Source organism: Cygnus olor, chromosome 6 (genome assembly GCF_009769625.2).
Source record: "Cygnus olor isolate bCygOlo1 chromosome 6, bCygOlo1.pri.v2, whole genome shotgun sequence".
Lineage (NCBI taxonomy): Eukaryota > Metazoa > Chordata > Aves > Anseriformes > Anatidae > Cygnus > Cygnus olor.
This window is the reverse complement of record NC_049174.1, coordinates 11,860,854-11,873,114: the sequence shown is the minus strand read 5'-3', so window position 1 is coordinate 11,873,114 and position 12,261 is coordinate 11,860,854. Positions and strand designations below refer to the sequence as shown.

General features: G+C 51.2%; 1 protein-coding gene across 1 annotated transcript in view; it reads left to right on the top strand.

Moving 5' to 3' along the window:
* Positions 1–9,330: 9,330 nt before the first annotated feature.
* ADARB1 (adenosine deaminase RNA specific B1) overlaps positions 9,331–12,261 on the top strand; it is a 76,271-nt gene continuing 73,340 nt past the window's right edge. Inside the window, exon 1 of the mRNA XM_040561759.1 lies at positions 9,331–9,418. The gene's annotated coding sequence lies outside the window, so the exon portion shown is untranslated. The remainder of the gene's footprint in view (positions 9,419–12,261) is intronic.

Below are 12,261 nucleotides of genomic sequence, written 5' to 3'. Positions count from 1 at the left end.
AGCGTTCAGGAGGATCTGAGAGGTTCAAGCTACAGGGATTCTTTCCCCTTCCAGCGAAGAAAGAATGGGGTAAAATATGAATATGCCTGGCAGAGCAGAGACCCAGCATTAGTGACCTTCCCTCTTGCACGCTCCAGCAAGTGCAGCAAACCCTTTCTCTGCAAGGCATTATTTCTCCCTCCAGATGCCCTTTTCCCTAGCTGATCCTTACATTTCCCAGATTTTATGAAGCCTCTTGGGCACGTGGAGGTGTTTATTTTGCTCATTATCTACAGTGCAAGTACTTCTGAAACCAACCCAAGATGGGTTCCTTGCAGATGTAGCAAGAGCAGCAAGAGGGAGCCTGAGGAAATACAGTTGCATGCAATACTGAGCTGCTCAATGTTTTGGAAGCAGACAAGATTGGCACCAGCACATCTTCCTTTCATCCACACATTGCATGAGAGAGGAGGGAGGTGAATCATCTGACCACAGCTTTGCTAGTGGCTTGTCCCTGCCCTGAAGCATGAGTTTCACCATAGTTTTTTGCAGCATCCTTTGTCCATTGCTTTTTCTGCCCTTGATGGCTGTCCTGCTGAGACATGTCATCACCTTGCCTCGTCCTGCCTTTTTCTGGAGTGCCCAAGGAGAGGTAGAACAAGCCAGATTCACAGGGATTCCTTCTCTGAGGGATGAAGTCCTGCTCCTGCTCTTCACTTCCTGACCTTTAACCAGTTTCTAATCCCAGGAGGTCTCTACCTCTTATCCTGCAGCAGCTCAGTTTCTTTAAAAGCTTTTGAGCATTCTTTAAGAGCTTAAGAGCATTGCCACGTGCCATTTGGAAGTCTTTGTAAAGCTTTGTTAATTGGATCTCCTTTATCTCTGTACTTACTGTTTCCTTGCAAGGGAAAATCATACCCTGTGATGGTAAATCTTCCCCAACATGATAACTGTTTGGGCATCTGCTGATTCTGCTCTTGCAGTTTGCTTCAGTGCGAGGCATTTATCTGGTAGCTGGCTTTGTGTTTTTATTTTGACAAAGAGTCCAATTCAGACATTTTCTCTGCAAAAGACAGTGTTGCCTCCCAGCAGCTAGTGAGCTGCATTTCAGGGTGGAAGCAGAGCAGCGGCTGGATAAGACCTGGGGAGCACTGCATGAGGGGCATCTGGCTTGGCATGCTGCTGCCAGGAGCCCAGTGGTAGACAGAGATGAATTTCTGGTCTGTAAACCCCAACGCCTTTGGTTTCTTGGGAAAAAAAAGAAAAAAGAAAAAAAAAAAAAAGGTTTTGAAATGGGTTGCACTTCCTAAGTGCAAATTTATGTATCAAAGTTAGAGTTATGATTAAAAACAACAACAACAACAATAAAAAACACTAAATATTTGAAGGTGATAAGATGCACAGATGAAAGGAAAATGCATTATATGCTGAAAAAAACATTTCCAAAAACACGCAGAATAAATGGTCGTCTTCAGCTCCCTGAAGCTGGTCCTTTGTTGGCGCCTGAGGAGCAAGAGTCACGGCTTGTTAATTCTCAGCCCGGTCCATAAGCCTTGGTGGGTGGGTGGGGGAGTTCCAGCAGCTCATACCGGGACTGGTGTCAAGATCAACTCTCCTGTTGGAGATTTATTGGATGAACAGTGGCATGAGAATTTGTGTGGTGGCTTTTTTTTCTTAACAAAGTCAATTGTTTCCTTATGAAGATGTTGTTAAATAGCACAAACAAAACAGGGCTTTGCCAGAAGCACCATTAAGATTTAGACCTTTGCATCCAAATGCTCTGGGATTTTCCAGATCACTGGTTTCAAGTAGGATACATAAAAATATAATCTAAGGATTTCTTTCTGCTTTAACGATCAGTGTTTCATGCCAGAAGGGGTGTGCCTCTGCTCTGGGATGGTGTCAGTTACCCTGTTTGAACTTGCTGTGATTTGTACACGAAACACTCCTGTTGCTGTACAGGTCCATTTGTGTCAGCTCCGTGTGGCTCGTTGTCCCTGTGCCTATGGTAGAGCTCCGTCTATCCCCTGATGCCACCTACGGGTTCGGTTCGCTCTGCTGCCGTGGGGCAGTGAGGATGTGGCAGGGAGGTCCAGACCCCTTGTGCAGCCAGCTGCCATCAGCTTTAGTCAAGTGAGGATTTCGATGTTTTAGTCTAGTACAGGCTCTCTTTGCAACCAAGTGAGGCACAGCTGGGAGACAGGAATCCAGCCAAGATGTCTGAAGGCTGTCGTGGCTGCTGGGAAACTCAGCTGTGTGGTGGGGCAGGCGGGGCGGGGAAGGTCAGTGGTGTTCAAGAGGCTGCCAGAGGCAGTGCTGGTTTGTTCGGTGCTAGTAAGGCGCTGGGACACTTGATGATGCTCGGCCTGCAGTTTACTGCATAGGATGTTGACAGCTTGAAATGTGGCGTGTGACACATCATTCACTTGATCTTCCTGGGATAGTTATCTTGATTTCAGTGGCACAAGTAGAAGAGGAAGCTGAGACAAAGAAATATCCAAAACAGGAAGCCACTGCAAAGGGAACAAATGTCAGGGCCTGTGTAGGTGAAGCAGATGATGCTGGAACATCCTCCTAGGGGAAGAAGATATAAGAAGAGATAAGAACTCCAGCACACGCACCCCTTTTTCTCATGCTCAGCCAGCCTGGCAGGACAGATGGATGAATGGCGGAAGAGAGGACAGACTGTTCTCGCAGCTGAAAACTTGTTCCATATTTAAACATGCCATTTGTCCAACGTTACCTCTGTTTGAGGTATTGAGGGGCAGGAATCAGCAAGTGCAAGGGGGAGGCAAGAAAGAGAGCTGCTTACTTGGGGGATATTGCTGTTCCCAGCCCTTGGCTCTCCACAGGCTTTCCCAGGTGGTTGGCTGGTCAAACCCAGGCTCCAGCACATCCGAACAGCGTCTGCCCTCTCTGAAGCTCCTGGCCTCAGCTCCTCCTATTTTATTGCTGATTTGTGATGTCCAGGGGAGGCCATGACGTTGCCACTTCCTTAAACCACAGAGACTCTGTGCTTGATTTGCTGATTGAGGGTTTGGCATCCTCCTTAGGGAGGAAGACTTCATGTTTTTTGGCAAAAAACCTTGTGAATGCATGTGCCAAACTCCACGATGCCATAGCTGAAAGGGGAGGAGCAGTGCTCTGACACTGCTGAGTAGCTAAATGACCACCCTGTGGGTTAATCTGACTCAAAAGCAATGCAGCTTTTTTTCTGTTGGTTGTTCACATGGAGACTCAGCTCTTGCACTGACAGTGGAGCCATGGCCCAGACATGTGGCCAGCAGCTTGGCTCTGGAAGAGGTGTCGGTACACCGGGACAAGATGATGTGCCTGTGTTTACAGCTATTTTGGATATGTTTAATCTGAGTGTGTTTACAGCTGTGCTGGGTACATTTAATCACTGCTCGCCAATGCAAAGGTTAATCTAAACACCTTCCACTTCACTCAGTTAAACAACTACTGCCTATCTCATGAACTCATCTGTTGGCGGTTTGGGAGCTGGGAGGTATTACTATGGAAGAAGAGGTTAACTCTTAAAGAGCTGCTGTTGTTCTCTGATGATGTACATACCTGCCTGTTGGGAAGGTCTTCTGCCTAGAAGCACAGCAAGGACTGCTTTGAAGGGTGCCTTGTCTGCCCTGAAGGCATTAGTGTGGGGCTCCTGCTGAGTGCTGCGGGGCTACGGCCAAATGCTGGGGGCTCTGCATGGCTCAGCGTGCAACACGGGCTGCTTCACACAACAGGCAGATGCGGAATCAGCCCTGAGGTCTGCTATTCCTGCATGCTGTTGTTATGCTCACAGTGGCCAGCCTAAGGGCAGTGGCAAACCAGTTCAAGCAATGCGGCCTCACACATTTTTCAGCCTCCTGCAGCCTGTGTCTTGGGATTTCTAAGCCAGAGATGATGTTTTTAATAACCCTTGCTGGATTAGTCTTCCAGTTTTTCCTCCTTGTATTTTGCAACATTTATTTTGTTGTTGTTGTGTTTATTTCCTTTTTGCACTCCTTCTGGCACAGCTCCATGAAACATCAGCTTGGTCTGCCACACACCAAGGCCTTGCTGCCGAGCAGTAGCGGCCATCCCAGGGCTGTGGGAGCCACTGTCCGGTACGTTGCTCTGCGGTTATCTACACTGCGTTTCCTCTGCTGCTTTCTTCTGGCCTCCTCAGCCAGCCTTGTGAAGTCCTCCTGCAGTTCTCTGTGTTTGGTCTTCTCTTTATGACATTGACGTGTGTACCGGCAATAAACCCTGTCACCCTGCTGCTGTCTCCTTCTCCAGGTCATTTATGACAGTGGTGAAGAACATGGTTTGCTGTCTCAGATTCTTGTGGGTCTCCTCTGTGAAAACTGTCTGTTGCTTGCACCCTGCATTTCCTATCTTTGTAATGAACAATTTACACCTGCAAAGACCTTTCCCCCTTGTCCCACTACAGCCTGGCACCCTTGGGTGTGTTGGTGGGTAAGCCTGTTGAACACCTATAGAAGTCCAAGCAGCCTCTGTCAGTTGATCTCCCTTATCCATGTGTAGAGTTCCAGTAGCTGTGTCCCTTCCCAGGTGCCATGTTTAATCCTGAATTTGCGGTTTCTGCTCTTTAGATTGATTTGTGCAGATCTGCCTGGTGTGGACAGCGTGCTTGGCCTGGTCTTCCCTAAATTCTAATGATTTAAAAAATGGCTTTGCAATGGTCACCAGGGTGGTTTCAGCAAAATCTGAGTCAACACGCTTCACTCTTCAGCTGTTTCACCATGGAGGAAACTGACTTGGTTTCAAGTGATCCCACCAGCCACATGCCTAGTACTGAGGACAGACACTTCTAAGACTACCACCAACGGATGTTCTGCACTTTGGCATCTTGGCCAGTGGGGTGAGGAGATGGTAGCATTGCTGCTGGTATGAAGTCACCTTAGTCCTGCATCCCCTTTCCTTTGGCTGTGAGCCGGGAGGCAAGCCCAGTGAGCTCTGCTCTGCCTCTGCCCCCAACAGGCCCGCTCCCAGCCCCTCTGTCTGGGGGTGATCCTGCTGACAGCACTCCCCTCGTACCAATGGGTCCCTGTACCCTGGCAGCTGCCTGTGGCTACACTCCATGCACAGCAGGGGCTTGGTGTTTACTGCTGATGTGTCCCCTGCCACTTCCCGCCCGTCCCTGTGGCTACGCTGCTAGGTGGAGGCAGAGGCACCTACAAGAGAGCAGCTCACTGTTTTGGGAGTGCCTGGGCTTGCAAAATGCATCTCCTGCCTTCAGGAGTAATCAGCCATGCCAGGCACGGCAACCCATGTGAGCCAGAAGCCAGCGCCCAGTTTGGGTGCTTGTGGCCATGTCCAGTCCGGTGTCACCATCCCACCTGCAGATAGAGTGCAGGGCATCACATATGCGTGTTGGTGCCATTCAAGGTTTGGTACAAGCATGGCGCTGCTAAGCTGGATTGATTCATGCACTGGCCTCGGAAATTCATGCTACAGATTGTGTGGAAAGCAGAGTTATTGTGTATTGACATCTGCAAGTGTGTAAAATCAATCACACACAAACAAGGCAGTAGGAATACAGGCGCACATATTACAGGCAGTCCCTGGCTTTGGGAGGAGGGCCAAGGGCCAGCACCTTTTCAACCCCTTTCAGCCCATCAGTGGGCATGGTCACTCTGCTTTCTGAGTGCTGTGATCCTCATCGTTGTCAGTGTTACCAGACAAGACGCTAAATGCTCAGTCTTGTCCTCGTGCTTCTGCCCTGGTAATGGTTTCCCCAGTGCAAGTTCTCCAGGTGGGCAGTGGTCCTGTTTTCCTGGCAGGACAAACTGCTCTGGCCCATGACACAGAGGTGGACTTGAAGAATGCAGTTTCATTGCTGATCTTAAAAAAAATAATAATAAAAAAAATCCTCAAATAGGAGCTAGTGTTAAATTCCTTGAGCTGAAAATAAAATATGATAAGGAAATGCACACAGGAGGTGAAGGTTTCCTGGATGTGAAGGTTTCCCCAGCCAAGAGCTGCTTGCCTGCAGCTCGCAGGCGATGCTGCTTACAGGCAGGGCAGAGGACTCTCTCCAAGGGAGGAAGTATAAAAATAGGTTGTTTCCAGCACAGTCTTTTGTGCTGGTCCACTTCATCCTCCCCACGAGTGCGTGCATGAATCCCCACCCTGCCATGAGCAAATGGGGTCAGGGAACAAACCAAGTACAAGCAGAGCAGCTGTTGGTGCTGTGTATGTGCGTGAAGCAACTGGAAGGTTGCTCAGTGTAACGCAGTAATACATGTGCTGCCACCTAAGCACTCTAGGGAAGTGGATGAGAAAGCACAGTAAGCTATTAGTGAGAGGTTTTAATAATATTGAGGTGTTTGATACAGCAATACTTACCATTTTTATCTGATTAGTATCTGTATGACACTCCTCTGATAGCTGGGCACACTTCACCCTGAGACAGGGCACATTGCCAGTGACCCAGGTGTTGCAGTAAGGCTGCTGGCAGCTTTGCTTTCCCATTCCTTATGTGAGTGCTTGCCCAGCTTGTCAGGTAGGTGGGCAACGCACAGAACAACCAGCTTGCACAGGGCTGAAAAGACTTACAAAGCCAGAGTTCAAAGGCATACAGTATAATCACATTCTGTCTATACGTTCCCTCCTTTTCGATCCTAACTGCTTTAATGAACAGTTTCTTTTTTTGTTGGCTGGCAAGCTGTCGTGGGTTTATGTGGCAAGGTTTTGCTAGCAGGGGGCCATAGGGGTGGCTTCTGTGAGAAGAATCTAGAAGCTGCCCCATGTTAGATAAGGGCCCCGCTGCTGGCCAGAGCCGAGCCAGTAAGCGATACTATCTGTGCCTCTGTGAGAGCCTATTTAAGAAAGGGAAAAAAACTTCTGGGCAACAGCAGCTGGGAGAGTGAGAGAAGTGAGAAACAGCCTTGCACGCGCCAAGGTCAGTGAAGAAAGAGGGCAGGAGATGCTCCAGGCGCTGGAGCAGAAGTCCCGTGCGGCCTGTGGTGAGGACTGTGGTGAAGCAGGCTGTCCCCCTGCAGCCCATGGAGTACCACGGTGGAGCAGGATTCCATGCTACAGCCCATGGAGGAGACGACAGTGGAGCAGGTGGACCTGCACTGATGGAGGCTGCGGCCTGTGGAGGACCCCTGCCAGAGCAGGCCCCGGGCCGGAGCTGCAGCCTGTGGAGAGGAGACCACGCAGGAGCAGGGAGTCTGGGGGGAGCTGCTGCCCGTGGGGGACCCAAGTTGGAGCAGAGTGCTCCAGATGGATGGACCCCATGGTACGGACCCATATCTGAAGCAGTTCTTGAAGAGCTGCTGCCTGTGGGAAGCCCATGCAGAATCAGTTCGGGAAGGACGGCATCCTGTGGGAGGGACCCCACGTGGAGCAGGGGAAGAGAGTGACTGAGAAGGAGCGGCGGCGAAGAAGCGCTATAGACTGACCACAACCCCCATTCCCCGGTCCCCTGCGCTGCTCAAGGGGAGGAGGTGGAAGAAGGTGGATGGGGGGAAGGTGTTTTTGTTTTCTTTCCTTTTTTTTCTCACTTCTCTAGCTTGTTAGTAATAGGCAATAAATCTTACTATCTCCCTACTCTGAATCTGTTTCACCCGTCATGATAATTGTTGAGCGATCTCCCCGTCTTTATCTCAACCCTTGAGCCCTGTGCATCGTATTTTCTCCCCCTTTCCCTTTGAGGAGGGGGAGTGAGAGAGCGGCCGTGTTGGAACTCAGCTGCCCACCCGAGTAAAACCACCACACAAGCTGTGTGGTGGTCTTCCAGGAGGGGCCCTGGGGCAAGGTTCCACCCTCACTTCACAGCATTTTGGTTTCAGGCACTGGCTATTGCATTTCTGGTTATTCCTCTCTTCTCTGCAACAGTCTGTGGCTCCTGGGTTTTGCTTGTGTCTTGACATGAACAGCAGCCTGGGTCTTTGAGCTCTACATTCAGATTTGCGTTGGGTGAGGAAAACTATTTCCTGTGGTTAGCACAGCGTCTGTGGTGGCTGTGTTTCACAAGGATGGCTCTGCTTTGGAGAGCAGGCAGTCTGTGGAAAGCTCTCCAGCTGCCCTCTCCCCTTGGTATGTCTGGTACTTTCCGTGGCTTTGATCTGCTCTGACGCCTTTCAGAGAGTCCTGGTGCTGGTGCACACGATAGACACGTGTCCCACTGCTCCCCTGGCGGAACCGTCTTCTGAATACATTTCCAGCAGATATGCTGCATTTCACTGTATTTACACTTAACATGTGGCTCTTTTCACCAGAAATACTGGCATGCAGAACAGCTATTACCTTTTTACTGTGACAAGGACAGCTTTGCCTCCTGGATGTCCTAGAAGTGCATGTACACAGTGCTGCAGTGCTGCTCCTTCCTTCCTCCAGTCTGCCAGCTCTCACTTTGCTTCTGGGCAGCTTCTGGGCATGGAGCTGATGCTTTTGCAGATGGGTTCACCTCCACCCTGAGCTCTCCCTGAACACATGCAGCCGGGGCTGGGGCTGTCTGCTGTCCTCCCCAGCATGTGCAGGATTACGGCTCCATCACCTGGCTTTGCAAAGGCAGCCTGGCCTGCAGAGGGGTGCTGTGCTGGGCAGTGTTGGTGATCTCCAGACTCTGAAACCACCCTCTGGGCATAAAGGCTGCAGTTGATAGTGCTTAATGTGGCTACTTAGATGAAAAAATATTACCCGAGAGCAAATTAAGTAAGCTGATGGCTTATTGAATAGCTTTTTGTGTTCGTTCAGTAATCTCAAAGGGACAGAAAGCTGGGAAATTAAGTTTTCTGGTTGACCACTCAACGTCTGTGGTCAAATATGCTGGGACTGAGATGATGGGGCTTGATGAAGTTCTACGACAGACAGGAGGAAAGGAGCAACGCCAGATTTCAGGGCTGAGAAGCTGCAAAAGCCGGGAGGAGCAAGGGCAAAGCGGGCAGGAGAACCACTCTGCCTCGTCCTGCCGCCCTGCAGGCCGGGCTTGCCGTCAGACCTGCAGACATAGAGAGCAAAGCACAAGCTGCTGCTCAGGAACCTGTTCCCCGGAGCAAATGAACGCTTCCCTTCTCAGCCTGCTGCAGCAGGCAGACCGTGCAGGAGCCTGCTTTTGCAACAATTAATCATTAACAATTCCAAATCCCCCTCCAAGCTCTCTTCCCAGCACGGGGCCCGGCGCAGTGCTGCTCCCCCACGCTCGGGCTCCGTTCCCCGCGTGTGAGGGGCTCGCCGCCCGCCTGCCCGCGAGGCCTCCAGGCCCCGGCCCCGCCATGGGGCGGCGGCGCTGCCCTCGGCCCCGCCCCGCGGGCCGGGCGCGGCCTGCACGTCGGCGGGGGCGCGCACTGCCGGTTGCTCCGGCCGCGCGCAGGCGCGCACGGAGCCGGCGGCGGCGCAGCGGGAGCCGCCGCTCGGTTGGGGCGGGCTGCGGATGGCGGAGCGGCGGCGGAGGGGCGCGGGCAGCGGCGCGGCGCCGGGGGAGGTGAGGCGCGGCCAGGCCAGGCGAGGCGAGGCTCGGGAGCGGCGGCGGCGGCGGCAGCGCCCCGCGGGACCTGTCCAGGTCCTGACGCGGCGGCAGGTGCCGGTGCCGGTGGCGGAGGGCCCAGCCGCCGGGCACCTGTGGAGCGGGCGGCGGGGCGGCGAAGCCATTTTGAGGGGGCGGCGGGGCCCCGGGGGCGGCCGGAGGGTGCCCGGAGGGGAGGCGAGCGCGGCCCGGGCCGGGCGTTGCGGCTGCCGCCCGCCGCTGCGGGGTGCCCGGGCTCGCCGTGCTCCCCCCCAATCCCCGCCGAGCGCTGGTGCTGCCCGCGGCGCCCCCCGCCATTTTTTGTGTAACCTCCGGTAGGTTCTCACGGGCAGCCCAAAAACCTCGGTGGTGTCTCTGTGCTGCACTGCATCGGGTGCAGTGCTCCGGCACCGAGCCCGCTGTCAGGTCCCGGGGCTCTGAACGCGGTGCTGCTGTCCAAGTGCTTTTGCCACTGCTCGTAGCGTGTTTATTCCTTGAGGATCTTTTCGGCGGAAAATTAAAACTTCCTGGTTTTGTGGCGTAAACAAGATCATGGTCTTGGTTTTTTGGCACGCACAAGCTGTGACAAGCTTGTTGGGTTTGTGTGGACGTGCCTCTCGCTCTGTGGGTTACCTGCCCCTGCTGCTCACAGAGTCACACAAGAAAAGTGCTAGCACTACTCCGTGAACCGTTATGCTCAAGTGTGGCAGCAGGCCAGCCTACGGAGCACTGAAGATGTTTAGAATAATTAGTGATGGAATACCCTTTTAAAAATAATTGTTTGGGTTTATCTAGCACTCAGTTGTAGTGATATCTATCTCTAAAAATAGGCAGGCCTCCTGTGTAATAAGGCTCGTAGTATAAACAGCCATGTCTTGAATGACTGTTGTTACTTTTAGGATGTCTAAGAGATTTTTTGGAGGGTTTGCCAAATCCTCTGTCTGTTCAGCTTTTGTTCTACAGTGAATAATGTGGTCTTGGCCCCTGCTGCGTGTAGTCTTGCAGTGACCGGAGGAAAAGCTTAGTAGTGGCTCTAGCTCCCTGCAAAGAAGGGCTCTCAAAGTTTCTTTTCATCAGCTAGGTGCTCGCCGAGGCTTCTCTACATGACTCCTGTGCTGAAACACCATCTCCTCTGCTGCAGGGAGAGCAGCCCGTCCGTGCCAGCTCTCGGTGGCTGGTTTGTTCTCCAGCAAGTGACTTGAATGGTCACTGCTGCACTTGGTCATGTCAGGCAGCCTGCTTTTTCAGCAGGGGGAGGATGTGATTTATGAAGACTTGCTTTCTGAGAAGGTAGCATAGAGGACGTTGTGCTTGGTGTTTGAAGAGGGATGCGTTTCTTAGCTTTGCTCACACTGCGTTCACTAGCTCACAAGCACAACATGAGCAAAGCTATAAAACATCTCCCAAGCCATTCTCATATTTGCCCCAGCTTATTCAGAATCATCTGCTCTAGTGAAAGTTCAGTGCCCTTCTGTGTGCTGTATTTTGTTTGTGAATAGAAGTACATTGCCACAGCTTCTAATGGTGGGTGTCTCTTGCTATGAGCACGCAAGTCTTCTGGAGTGTGTTTACCTTGTTCGTTAGAAGTAAGTGGGACTTCTTTTTCCCCTCTTTTAAAAGCCAACTTGTATTTTGAGTGAGTAAAACCTTTTAGGTGGCTGGGTTATTAGCTCATACTCGACATCATCACAGTGTGATCCCAGCTCTGGGACTGGAACCAGTTTTGGTGCTCCTGCTTCTGGGCAAACTCATCTCTGCACTTGGCATACCTGCACTGGTGCCCTGGGTTGTTTGCAGTAATCTGGTCAGAGGTCCTTCCTAGGAATGAAGGGTTCCTGTTAAGTAAGGTGACAGCAAACATTTGCGTTGGAGAGCTCTCTAAGAAACTTGCACTGATGTTTTTGGGATTTGATCTGTGACTTGTGGAAGTTTTGGGGATGGCAGTGGTAGGAATGCCCCCAGTGAGAAACAATTTACCAGCTGAGCCAGCGGGTTGGTGTGTCTCTGTGCTGTGGTGATTAGAGGTGTGATTGAAACAGGCTGTCTGCGGGTGCTGACTGGGGGTGTTGCTTGTCAGCTTGGTGCCCCTTGCACTGGAAGTCAGTTCAGTGGGTGCAGGACTCTTGACATGTGAGGTGAGAATTCTTGCTGGAACATCTAAGGATGTGGTCTGGTAAGCATAGTGTTTCCTGCTTCTGCAGTTTCTGAAACCGGTAAATGCTTGGCACCTTTAAAACTCAGGCCATCCAGCTGCCAAGCTATGGATTTCAGTTTAAGTACCAAAGATTAAAACTGTGGTTTTAGACTGTATTTATTAGTAGAGGCTGTTATTTATGTACCTTGGTTTTAAAGGAAATACCTTTATAAGTGTTGCATGACAAGAAACATAATGCTTGGGAAATTGATTATGTAAGCAAATGAAAATATATTTTCTAGCAAGCTTCTTTCCTGTTTGCATACAATGTGGCTATTTTTGCTCTTTCCTACTGTTTAACTGCAGAGTACGTTTTTTTCCATCCTTTTAATGAATGTTGTTTGCATGGTAGGTCTGAGAAATACTGTTTTTTGTGATTTGATTCCTTGAAGAGGTTGCCAGCAGGCCTTGGAGTCTTGTGGGAATCAGCTGTGAGTGTCAGGGTCTGTGGCTGAGCAGCAGCACATCCGTATGTTTTAAAAAAAAAAAAAAAAAAAGGACAAAACAGAAGAACCAACAAACAACAGAGGTTGTTTCAGGTAAGTGATGTTACATGGCATTGAGAACTGAGCTTGGCCGAGAGGGACGCCCCGGGCAGCAGCTGCCTGAAGGGTGTCTGGCTGCAGAG